Genomic DNA, 13,427 nt, shown 5'->3' with positions numbered 1-13,427 from the left:
GGTCGGACATTCTGCCAACCAAATCCGTTGGATTTTGTCCGACGGATTGTGTCCGACACTGTTGCATACACACGGTCGGACCAAGTTGTCGGAAAATCCGATAATTCAGAACGCGGTGACGTTATTTCGTTACGATGGGACTACATTCAGGCTAGTAGCCAATAGCTTTGGTGTAGGAATTTGATCTGAGCATGCGTGGCACTTTGTCCGATCGGAATTCTCTACACATGATCGGAGTATGTCCGATCGGACCAGTTTGTCGGAAAATATTTCCAACAAGTTGGAAAATTGGGTCCGACGGATATTCCGATAGTCCGATGCAGACCACACACAGTCGGATTATCCGACAACACGGTCCGATAGGACACATTCCGACGGATTCTCTGACCGTGTGTACAAGGGCTTAGACGTGCTCTCCAAAAATCTGACCTTTATGGAGGAGTGACAAGAAGAAAGACATTGTTGAAAGTCAAGAAGTCCTGTTTGCAGTTTGTGAGAAGCCATGTGGGGGACACAGCAAACATGTGAAAGAAGATTCTCTGGTCAGATGAGACCAAAATATGAACTTTTGGCCTTAAAGCGGAGCTCCACCTGAATTTCAACCGTTATGCCCTTAAGATTGTAATAGGGTGTAATTTCAATATATCCCCCATTACCTTGCTGCTACCATCTTCTGTGTTTGTTTATTTTTCTATTTCCTGTTCCTGGAGTCTCCGGATATGGGCGGTTCGGCTGCGGCTAGGGGCGGGGTTTCAGCGGCAGGTCTGCACTTCCTTTTGGCCGCACTGTCTCCTGGGATCCTTTTTTCAAGTTCCCAGGAGTCTGTGCAGCGCCCAGTTATTGTCAGCGCTCAGATTTGTTTGATCTGTGCATGAGCGAGATCGGCGCTTGAACGGGCGGTGCATGCTGGGACATCAGCAGCATAGTGTCCCGGAAGAGAATGCCTGTGGGCTTCACATGCCCACAGGCAAGATGGAAACCGTTAGGAGACAATTTTATAAAGTCTGAACACACCATCAGAATCATGTGGTGGGGATGTTTTTCTTCAGCAGGGACAGGGAAGCTGGTCAGAGTTGATGGGAAGATGGATGGAGCCAAATACAGGACAACCTTAGAAGAAAACCTGTAATGATGCGTACACACGATAGGACTATCCAGCGGACTTGGTCCGGCGGACCAGAGTCTACCAGACAATCCGCCCGGCGGACTTAGAAAGAAGTCTTGACTCAAAATTGACTCAAAATCCACCCGTCTGTGTGCTAGTCCGCTGGACTTTTGAAATGAATGGACTTGCACACACACGAGTAAAGTCCGTTCATTTTGAACGTGGCTCCATCGGCGAGATTGACACCTCACTAGCCCCTTCACCTGGTATGGATTTAAAGGGGAACCCCTACGCCGAAAAATGGCCATACCAGACCCTTATCTGAGCATGCAGCCCGGCCGGTCAGGAAAGGGGGGTGCTTTGGGGAAGGGGGCCCCCCACCCCAAAGCACCTTGTCCCCATGTTGATGAGGACAAGGGCCTCTTCCCGACAATCTTGGCTGTTGGTTGTCAGGGTCTGGGGTGGGGGGCTTATTGGAATCCGGGAGCCCCTTTAATAAGGGGCCCCCAGATTCCGGCCCCCCACCATATGTGAATGAGTATGGGGTACGATGTACCCCTACCCATTCACCTGGGGGAAAAAGTGTCAATAAAAAAACAAAGCACATGCTTTTAAAGTACTTTATTAGACAGCTCCGGGGGTCTTCTTCCATCTTCGGTGGTTTTCTCGCCGGGCTCCTCCGCTATCTTCTGCTCTTTTGCCTCTCTTTTGCTAGTGGCTTTCTTCTTCGTTGTTGCCGCTGTCCCGAGGTCTTCTTCTGACTTTGGGGGTCTTGTCCCTCTCTTCGGTTCTTCTTGCCTCTGCTATCTTCTTACAGCTCTTTTACTAGCGTTGGCCCAGTCTTGTCACTGTCGCCTTCTTCTTCTTCCTTCTTCTTCTTCTTCCTTCCGATGTTGACATGATGCTCTATTCGGCCGTAATGGCAGGGATGCGTTGTGCAGCGACTTATATAGGCATAAGGGGCGGGGTCATCGGGTGATGTCATATGGTGACCCCGCTTCTTATGATGTCACAGTCCCAGCATCCTCTGGCGGATTTTCTCCTGGACCTAGTCCGCGGAAAAGTCCGGTCGTGTGTGGGCAAGTCCGCTCGTTCGGAAACTCAGGCGGACCTCCGCTGCAAAGTCCGGTTGTCCGCCGGACTAAGTCCGCCAGATAGTCTGATCACACAACGACCCTAAACATACAGCCAGAGCTACAATGGAATGGTTTAGATCAAAGCATATTCATGTGTTAGAATGGCCCTGTCACAGTCCAGACCTAAATCACATTGAGAATCTGTGGCAAGACTTGAAAATTGCCGTTAACAGACGCTCTCCATCCAATTTGACAGAGCTTGAGCTATTTTGCAAAGAAGAATGTGCAAAAATGTCCCTCTCTAGATGTGCAAAGCTGGTAGAGACATCCCCAAAAAGACTTGCAGCTGTAATTGCAGAGAAAGGAGGATCTACAAAGTATTGACTCCGGGGGGCGCCATACAAATGTACCCCCCACACTTTTCACATATTTATTTGTAAAAAAAATTGAAAACCATTTATAATTTTCCTTCCAGTTCACAATTATGTGCCACTTTGTGTTGGTCTATCACATAAAATCCCAATAAAATACATTTACATTTTTGGTTGTAACATGACAAAATTTGGAAAATTTCAAGGGGTATGAATACTTCTTGAAGCCCCTGTAAGTGAACAAAAAAAAAAATGAAAGGGCAGTGTAAAATCAAAAAGTAAAATGAATAACAAAAAATAATAAAAAATGTAATGCGCCCCCATCCCTCCGCGCTCGCGTGCAGAAGCGAACGCATACATATGCAGACAGTATTCGAACCACACATGTGAGGTATTGTCGCAAGTGTTATACCCTGTACACACGGTTGGACTTTCCAACGGGAAATGTGCGATCGGATAGCGTTGTCAGAAAATCCCATCGTGTGTGGGCTTCATCGGACTTTTTCCGTCGGAATTTCCAACACACAAAGTTTGAGAGCTGGATATAAAATTTTCCCACAACAAAATCAGATCGTTTAAATTCCAATCGTGTGTAGACAATTCCGACGGACAAAGTTCCCCGCATGCTCAGAATAAATTACGAGACGAAAGCTATTGGCTAATGGCCTCTTTATAGTCCTGTCGTACGCGTTCTACGTCACTTCATTCTGAACGATCGCATTTTCCGACAACTTTGTGCGACCGTATGTATGCAAGACAAGTTTGGGCCAAAATCCATCTTCAAAAAATCGACAGATTTTGTCGTTGGAATGTCCGACCGTGTGTACAGGGCATTAGAGTGAGAGCAATAATTCTAGCACTAGACCTCCTCTGTAACTCTAACCAGCTAACTTGTAAAAGCATTTAAAGCGTCACCTATGGAGATTTTTAGACCCCTTTCACACTGAGCTCTCACCAGCGTCAGAGGTAAAGTATTACTATTCTTAGCTCCGCTTTACCATAATTTTAGCGGCGCTATTCAGCCGCTAGCGGGGGCGTTTTTAACCCCCTGCTAGCGGCCAAAAAGGGGTTAAATAGCCGGTGGTATTGCAGCGCTGCCCCATTGATTTCAATGGGGAGCAGCGGTGGAGGAGCGGTGAGTTTACCGCTCCAAAGAAGCTGCTGGCAGGATTTTTTCTGACGTCCTGCCAGTGCACCGCTCAAGTGTGAAAGCCCTCGGGCTTTCACACTGCAGTGAATGCAGCAGCTGTTTTAGGGCGTTTTGCAGGCGCTATTTTTAATGCTATAGCGCCTGCAAAACGCCCCCAGTGTGAAAGGGGTCTTAGACCCCTTTCACACTGGGGCATTTTTCAGGCGTTTTTCAGGTGCTTTAGCGTTAAAAAAAAGCGCTTGTAAAGCGCCTGAAAGAAGCCGCAACTGCAATCCCAATGTAAGAACCTGAGTGCTTTCACACTGAGGCGCTGCGTTGGCAGGGCGCCAAAAAAAGTCCTGCAAGCAGCTTGTTTACAGTGCTTTTGGAGTGGTGAATACACCGCTCCTAAAGCGCCCCCTCCCATTGAAATCAATGGGAAGCGCCTGCAAAGCGCCTGAAAAGCGCTTTTGGCAGCAGCATTTTGTGGGCATCTTTAACCCTTTATTTGGCCACTAGCAGGGGTTAAAAGCGCCCCAATAGCGCTCGAAAAACGCTGGTAAAGAACTGCTAGTTTAAGCGCCGCTTTACGAGCTTTTTTCGGGCGCTGACATTGTGAAAGGGCTCTTAAAGCACTCCGGCTTTCACATTGGGATTGCAGATGAGGCTTCTTTCAAGCACTTCACAGGCGCTTTTTTTAATGCTAAAGCGCCTGAAAAATGCCTGAAAAATGCCCCAGTGTGAAAGGGGTCTTAAGAAGCGCAATTTGTCGCCATTCCACGAGTGTGCGCAAATTTTAAAGCGTGACATGTTAGGTATCTATTTACTCAGCGTAACATCATTTTTCATATTTTATAAAAAAATTGGGTATATATAATGTTTTCTTTTTTAATTCTTTAAAAAAATATATTTTTTTTTAAATGTACTTTTGAAAAACGTAAATAAGCAGATACTGTGTGACATAAAAATTGCAACAATTGCCATTTTTTTCCCTAGAGTCTCTGCTTAAAAAAAAAAATAAACGTATAATGTTTGGGGGTTATAAGTAGGGATGAGCCGAACACCCCCCGGTTCGGTTCGCACCAGAACTTGCGAACGACCCCCGCGTTCGGTACGAACGTTAGAACCCCATTGAAGTCTATGGGACTCGAACGTTCGAATTGGAAAGTGCTCATTTTAACGGCTAATATGCAAGATAGTGTCCTAAAAAGGGTTTGGCGACCTGCCTCCTGCCTCAGGGGACATGGGTCACTGCAAAAAAAAGTTTTAAAAACTACCGTTTTGGCGGGAGCACTGATTTTAATGACGATTAAAGTGAAAAAAAAAAAGTGAAATATTCCTTTAAATATGGTGCCTGGGGGGTGTCTGTAGTATGCCTGTGAAGTGCCACGTGTTTCCCGTGTTTAGAACAGTCCCTGCACAAAATGACATTAAACGGAAATAACACCATTTAAAACTGCTTGCGGTTTTAATGTTATATCTGGTTCCTGCAATATGGTTGAAAATCATTGAGAAACATGGCATGGGTAGCCCTCCCTGCCCATTACCAGCCTATTTGGGTCTTGTACGCATATTAAGGGGAACCCCGTACCCATATTAAAAAAAGGAAATGCGTGTGGCCCCCAGGCCCTATATACTCAGAACAGCAGTATACAGGCGGTGCAAACAAGACAGGGACTGTGTAGGTTTGTTGTGTTAAGTTGAATCTGTTTGTCATTTTCAACCGGTACATTTTTAAAGTGTAGCTCCAGTCAAAAAAACTATCTTTAAGCTTTTTGGAAAACATAGGGAAGGGTTATCACCCCTGTATAATTTGTTTTGTCGTCCATCTTTTTTCATCTCACTTGCTGTTGTCTCCTTCCGTTTGCAAGTAGGAGATGTTTGTAAGTTGGATGTTTGAAAGTAGGGGCCTGCCCTATATTATAGCGGTATGTACTGGGTACAGAGCACGCAGACAGCACGCACTATCTCCTAACACTACTGACTGCAAGCTCTATTATTAACCACTTGTTAGCCCAATGTTTGCATAAAGTGAAAGATGAAGTTATGCTGAGTAAATAGATATCAAACATGTCACTCTTCAAAATTGCACATGCCCGTTGAATGGCGCCAAACGTCGCTACTTAAAAAATCCCCATAGGCGACGCTTTAAATATTTTTTTACTGGTTACATGTTTTGAGTTGCAGAGGAGGTCTAGGACTAGAATTATTGCTCTTGCTCTAACATTCTCGGCGATACCTCACATGTGTGGCACATGCGAGCACATGGGGACATGGGCGCTTTAATTTTTATTTTATTTTTTTATTGTTCATTTTACTTTATTTATTTTAGTTTGACATTTTTTTTCCCAAAAATATATTTTTGATCACTTTTATTCCTATTACAAGAAATGTAAACATCCCTTGTAATAGGAATATGGGGTGACAGGTCCTCTTTACAGTGAAATCTGGGGGGTCAATATGACCCCACATCTCACCTCTAGGCTGGGAAGCCTGAAATAAAAAATAAAAAAAAGATTCTGGCTTTGATCGTACTGGCGAGTTGGTAGAAGCACCGGAGGGCGGTGAGGGGTGGGGGGCGTCTATGGCTGGGTATTTCAGGGTATCACCGAGTATGGCTGGGTATCTCTGAGTATGGCTGGGTATGGCAATTTATGGCAGGGTATTACAGAGTATTGGCGGGGTATTGGCGGGGTACTACAGAGTAATAGCAGGGTACTGCACTGCAGAGTAATGGCAGGGTACTGCACTGCAGAGTAATGGCGGGGTACTGCACTGCAGAGTAATGGCAGGGTACTGCACTGCAGAGTAATGGCGGGGTACTGCAGAGTAATGGCGGGGTACTGCACTGCAGAGTAATGGCAGGGTACTGCACTGCAGAGTAATGGCGGGGTACTGCAGAGTAATGGCGGGGTACTGCACTGCAGAGTAATGGCGGGGTACTGCACTGCAGAGTAATGGCGGGGTACTGCACTGCAGAGTAATGGCGGGGTACTGCACTGCAGAGTAATGGCAGGGTACTGCACTGCAGAGTAATGGCGGGGTACTGCAGAGTAATGGCGGGGTACTGCACTGCAGAGTAATGGCAGGGTACTGCACTGCAGAGTAATGGCAGGGTACTGCACTGCAGAGTAATGGCGGGGTACTGCAGAGTAATGGTGGGGTACTGCAGAGTAATGGCGGGGTACTGCACTGCAGAGTAATGGCAGGGTACTGCACTGCAGAGTAATGGCGGGGTACTGCACTGCAGAGTAATGGCAGGGTACTGCACTGCAGAGTAATGGCGGGGTACTGCACTGCAGAGTAATGGCGGGGTACTGCACTGCAGAGTAATGGCGGGGTACTACAGAGTAATGGCAGGGTACTGCACTGCAGAGTAATGGCGGGGTACTGCAGAGTAATGGCGGGGTACTGCACTGCAGAGTAATGGCAGGGTACTGCACTGCAGAGTAATGGCGGGGTACTGCAGAGTAATGGCGGGGTACTGCAGAGTAATGGCGGGGTACTGCACTGCAGAGTAATGGCAGGGTACTGCACTGCAGAGTAATGGCGGGGTACTGCACTGCAGAGTAATGGCAGGGTACTGCACTGCAGAGTAATGGCAGGGTACTGCACTGCAGAGTAATGGCGGGGTACTGCAGAGTAATGGCGGGGTACTGCACTGCAGAGTAATGGCAGGGTACTGCACTGCAGAGTAATGGCAGGGTACTGCACTGCAGAGTAATGGCGGGGTACTGCAGAGTAATGGCGGGGTACTGCAGAGTAATGGCGGGGTACTGCAGAGTAATGGCGGGGTACTGCACTGCAGAGTAATGGCGGGGTACTGCACTGCAGAGTAATGGCGGGGTACTGCACTGCAGAGTAATGGCGGGGTACTGCACTGCAGAGTAATGGCGGGGTACTGCACTGCAGAGTAATGGCGGGGTACTACAGAGTAATGGCAGGGTACTGCACTGCAGAGTAATGGCAGCGTACTGCACTGCAGAGTAATGGCGGGGTACTGCACTGCAGAGTAATGGCGGGGTACTGCAGAGTAATGGTGGGGTACTGCAGAGTAATGGCGGGGTACTGCAGAGTAATGGCGGGGTACTGCAGAGTAATGGCAGGGTACTGCAGAGTATGCACTGGTATTGCAGAGTATTGGCAGGGAATTGAGGGGTTAAATTCGGTGAGCAGCGATGTGGGCACTGCAGATGCAGCCCACATCGCTGCTGACACCGATCTCTTTCCCCTCCGCTGTACCGATCGGTACAGAAAGGGGAGGGAGGAACAGGCGTCATAACATGACGCCGGTTTGTTTCCAAGTGATCACTCCGTCATTTGACGGAGCAATCACATGGTAAACGGCCGCTATGAGCGGCCGTTTACCGTGATGCGCCGGGTCCTATGGACCCGGCGGTCACGGATGCTCTCGAGTGCGCACACCTCGGGGCACGCGAGAGCAGAATTCTGGGAGGCCGTTAATTAATGGCCTCTCTGAGTTAAACAACCGCCCTGAAGCCGTTAATCGGCAATGGGCAGTTGTTAAGTGGTTAAAGCTAGATCACTAGCTATATAGGTGAGGTGAATATAGTGGTGTATACTGCAGTCAGGGCACAGACAACAACCACTACACAGCAGCAAGATAGGAAATCAGCCAAAAACGATTGGTGTGTACTGTGTTGAAGGTACACAGAACACCCACTGCTTCAGATGCAAAGTAACACACTACAGGAGGCCGCCTTAAAGGCGGCCTTATATAGTGTGGGGCGTGCACTACACAGCCTGAGCTATGATTGGCCACAGGCAGGATGCCTGTGGCCAATCATGGCTCTCCTCGCTGCCGGCGCTGCAATTGGCCAAGCATGCGGGGTCACAGTGCATGCTTGGCCAATCATCGGGCAGCAATGCACTGCGCCAACGCAGTGCATTGTGGTCCGCGCGCGCGTCACTCGAATTTTGACGCGAACGGCCAAAACGTTCGGAATTCGCCGAACGCCGAACGGCCAATGTTCGAGTCGAACGTACGTTCGACTCGAACACGAAGCTCATCCCTAGTTATAAGTAATTTTCTAGCATAAAATACTGATTTAGGCCAGGTTTACACGCCCGGGGTCCGGGGCGTACCTGGTCAACCGGTTCAGGTGCGAATCAGGTCCGAATTTTTGGCCTGAATTTGCACCTGAATCATACCCAAATACAATAGGACCCTTTTTAGAATGCAGACTGCAGCCGCCCCAGATGTGTGTCATGCGAATTGAATGCATTCCCTGCATTCAATGCGCATATATGTGAATCCAGCCTGAGACTTGTAAGCAAAAAGTGCCAGAAAAAGCCCGGTCTTCATGTAAACGCATGCTGTAGAATGGGCTTACTGCCCTGTGTCCATTCTCTGCCCCCACCTTGCTCCACTGTGCCCTGGGCAGCTGCCCCTCGTGCCCTGGGCAGCTGACCCTCCTGCCCATCCCTTGTCCCGGCCCTGGTCATGGGATAAAGAGGCTACAATGACAGGTACTCTTTAAAAAACGGCTTCCTGTGGTCGAAGTTTTCTGTTATTTGGCCATGCATTTACCGCTCTCCTCTCCCCACCTCCACGTTTATCTACAGACCCCGTTCCTGGAATGCCGAGCCTGGCGGTGGAAGGGAGGTTTCTTTGTTTTATAACAGGCCGGTATGGGGGCTCTGCGGGGAACATGGAGTTGTGTAACGCAGTCTGCAGACCGCTTTCATTATTCATTCATCTTCCTTCATTAATGAAAGCCTGCTGAGCCCGAGTGTGAAAACCTTGTATCATTTTCCAAAATCTCTTCCATTTATTTTAATTTTTTTTCTGCCAAGCGCATAAAAAATAATAATAATAACAAATAATAATACTCAGCGATTAGAGAAGCGCGTTTATTTCCTTTTCAATGTGGCGAAAACATATTTTTGTTCTCAGTGTCTGGGCAACGTTTGCAGTGAGTACAAAGTAAACGCACGTTCTCTGAATTAAAATGTATTTTAAAACACTGAATTAAATTGAATTCAAATTTATTTTCAACAGAGGTCCGACTCCGAACAGGCCCTTTCTTTCCATATGACAATCCATTAATTCAGAGTTCTCAGTCCCCCTCCCCCCCCACACATCACAGTTCCCCACTTACATCAGTTTCCCCTTCACAATAATGTTTTTAGGCCCCCTGCACATCACCCCCCACCCTTTACAGTAGTGTACTGAACCCCCTTCACATCACACACCCCATTTATTCACAGCAGTCCTCAACCCCACCCCCCTTCAAATAACCACCCCCGCTGCACAGTACTGTCCTCTGACGATTTCACATCACCCCCCCCCCCCAGCAGAACTGTGCCTCCTTCTCACACCCTCCGCCCTGTACTGTTCTTTGCCCCTTTACATTCCCCCCTCCCCCCACAGCACTGCTCCCCCTTTACATCTCCCCCCACAGCACTGCCCACCCCTTTACATCTCCCCCCACAGTACTACCCACCCATTTACATCTCCCCCCACAGCACTGCCCACCCCTTTACATCTCCCCCCACAGAAATGCCCCCCTTTAAATCTCCCCCAACAGCACTGCCCCCCTTTACATCTCCCCCCCACAGAACTTCCCCCCTTTAAATCTCCCCCCACAGCACTACCCCCTTTACATCTTCCCCCACAGAACTGCCCCCCTTTAAATCTCCCCCCACAGCACTGCCCCCCTTTACATCTCCCCCCACAGAACTGTCCCCCCCTTTACATCTCCCCATATCCCCCCACAGCACTGCCCCCTTTACATCTCCCCCACTGCACTGCCCCCCCTTTACATCTCCCCCCACAGCACTGCCCCACCTTTACATCTCCCCCAATAGCACTGCCCCCCTTTACATATGCTCCCACAGAACTGCCCCCCTTTACATCTCCCCCCACAGCACTGCCCCCCTTTCCACAGCACTGCCCACCCTTTACATCTCCCCCACAGAACTGCCCCCCTTTACATCTCCCCCCACAGAACTGCCCCCCTTTACATCTCCTCCCAAAGTACTGCCCCCCTTTACATCTCCCTCACAGAACTGCCCCCTTTACATCTCCCCCACAGCATGGCTCATCCCTTTACATCTCCCCCCACAGAACTGCCCCCCTTTACATCCACCCACAGCACTGCCCACCCTTTAGATCTCCCCCACAGAACTGCCCCCCTTTACATCTCCCCCACAGCACTGCCCCCCTTTACATCTCCCCCCACAGAACTGCCCCCTTTACATCCCCCCACAGAACTGCCCCTCTTTACATCTCCCCCCACAGCACTGCCCCCTTTAAATCTCCCCCCCCCACAGAACTGCCCCCCTTTACACCCCCCATAGAACTGCCCACCTTTACACCCCCCCACAGAACTGCCCCCCCTTTACATCTCCCCTACAGCACTACCCCCCTTTACATCTCCCCCCCCACAGAACTGCCCCCCCCTTACATCTCCCCCCGCAGAACTGTGTGTTTTGGTCAACCTCCCTCAACAAAACCTAAAAACAAAGTGCAAGGATTGCTTTGTGTCTCTGGACGAATGACAGTTGTGTGCCTGGCTGGGACAGGGTGACAGATGGACCACAATACTCAGCAGCTCCTACGGGGGTACCGCTACAGATAAATGATTTTAATTTTTTTTTTTACACATAAATATGTGTGGCGTGCATTTGTATTCAGCCCCCTTTACTCTGATATCCCTAACTAAAGTCTAGTGGAACCAATTGCCTTCAGAAGTCACCTAATTAGTAAATAGAGTCCACCTGTGTGTAATTTAATCTCATTATAAATACAGCTGTTCTGTGAAGCCCTCCGAGCTTTGTTAGAGAAGCTTAGTGAACAAACAGCATCCTGAAAGCCAAGGAACACACCAGACAGGTCAGGGATAAAATTGAGGAAAAGTTTAAAGCAGGGTTAAGTTATAAGAAAATATCCCAAGCTTTGAACATCTCACGGAGCTCTGTTCAATCCATCATCCGAAAATGGAAAGAGTATGTCATAACTGCAAACCTACCAAGACATGGCTGTCCACCTAAACTGACCGGCCGGGCAAGGAGAGCATTCATCAAAGAAGCAGCCAAGAGGCCCATGGTAACTCTGGAGGAGCTGCAGAGATCCACAGCTCAGGGGGGAGAATCTGTCCACAGGACAACTATTAGTCGTCTCTCCACAAATCTGCCCTTTATGGAAGAGTGACAAGAAGAAAGACATTGGTGAAGAAAACCATAAGAAGTTCCATTCACAGTTTGTGAGAGGCCATGTGGGGGACACAGCAAACATGTGGAAAAAGGTGCTCTGATCAGATGGGACCAAAATATGAACTTTTTGGCCTAAAAGCAAAACGCTATGTGTGGCGGAAAACGAACACTGCCCATCCCCCTGAACACACCATTCCCACTGTGAAACATGGTGGTGGCAGCATCATATTGTGGAGATTCTTTTCTGGGAAGATGGATGGCGCTCTCCATCCAATCTGACAGAGCTTGAGATATTTTGAAAAAGCAGAATGTTCAAAAATGTCCCTCTCTAGATGTGCAAAGCTGGTAGAGACATCCCCAAAAAGACTTGCAGCTGTAATTGCAGTGAAAGGCGGTTCTACACAGTATTGACTCCGGGGGGCGCCATACAAATGTACCCCCACACCTTTCACATATTTATTTGTATAAAAAATGTAAAACCATTTATCATTTTCCTTCCACTTCACAATTATGAGCCACTTTGTGTAGGTCTATCACATAAAATCCCAATAAAATACATTTACGTTCTTCGGTTGGAACATGACAAAATGTGGTAGCATGACTCCGTGCCCCTGGTCGTCGTGCACTTTTCCAACATGACAATGATCCAAAGCACGCATCTAATGCCGCGTACACAGGACCGGACTTTTCGACAGCAAAGGTCCGACGTAACGAATCCGTCGGACAATTCGATCGTGTGTGGGCTCCATCGGACCTTTTGTTGTCCAAAAATCTGACGGACTTTAGAAATAGAACATGTTTCAAATTTTTCCGCCGAACCCAGTTCCTATGGAGCAATCCTCTCGTCTGTATGCTAGTTCAACAGACGAAAACCGACGCTAGGGCAGCTATTGGCTACCAGCTATGAACTTCGTTATTCTAGCCCAGCCGTACCTCATCACGTTCGAATCGATTGGACCCGGGGCAAAACATTTCTTGGGGGTCCCCCCCCCCATGCAGTTTCGCTCTCCACCTGCTCTGAGACATACAATAAATAGCAGCTGGACTCAAAATCAGTTTACTGAATCAGACCAGGCAGCAATTGCGATTGGTTGCCAGAGGTTACAGTGTATCATTACCGCTCACTGACTGGTTGCTAGAGGTTACAGAACACATTAAAGCTCACTGGTTAGTTGATAGAGGTTACAGCACATGATTTCTGTGTGTTGATTGGTTGCTAGAGATTACTGTGGATATGACCTCAGGTGGGCATGATATACATATCAATGCCGCCGGCCGCCTTTATTTACATATGAATGCCGGTAATTTACATGTCAACACAGGGTCTGCAGGTGAGTCATCTGTACACAACAATAGGGCAGAGCTGGGCAGCATTAGTAGCAGCACTTCACACTGAGATATTGGGACACAGCACGGGACTAAAACCTCAAGGGTCGGAGGAATTTAAACTGGGATAGTTGGTAAGTATGAAGCAGCTGCTTTGGGCCCCACAACAATGACAGGGCTCAGGGCAGCTGCCCCTTTTGCCCTGCCTTAAAAACGGCCCTGGGTATGATTGTGTGTGGCCG

Source organism: Lithobates pipiens, unplaced genomic scaffold, assembly GCF_037356315.1.
Source record: "Lithobates pipiens isolate NorthernLeopardFrog02 unplaced genomic scaffold, aLitPip1_a1.2 Scaffold_22, whole genome shotgun sequence".
Classification (NCBI taxonomy): Eukaryota; Metazoa; Chordata; class Amphibia; order Anura; family Ranidae; genus Lithobates; species Lithobates pipiens.
Note: the sequence above shows the minus strand (reverse complement) of the source record.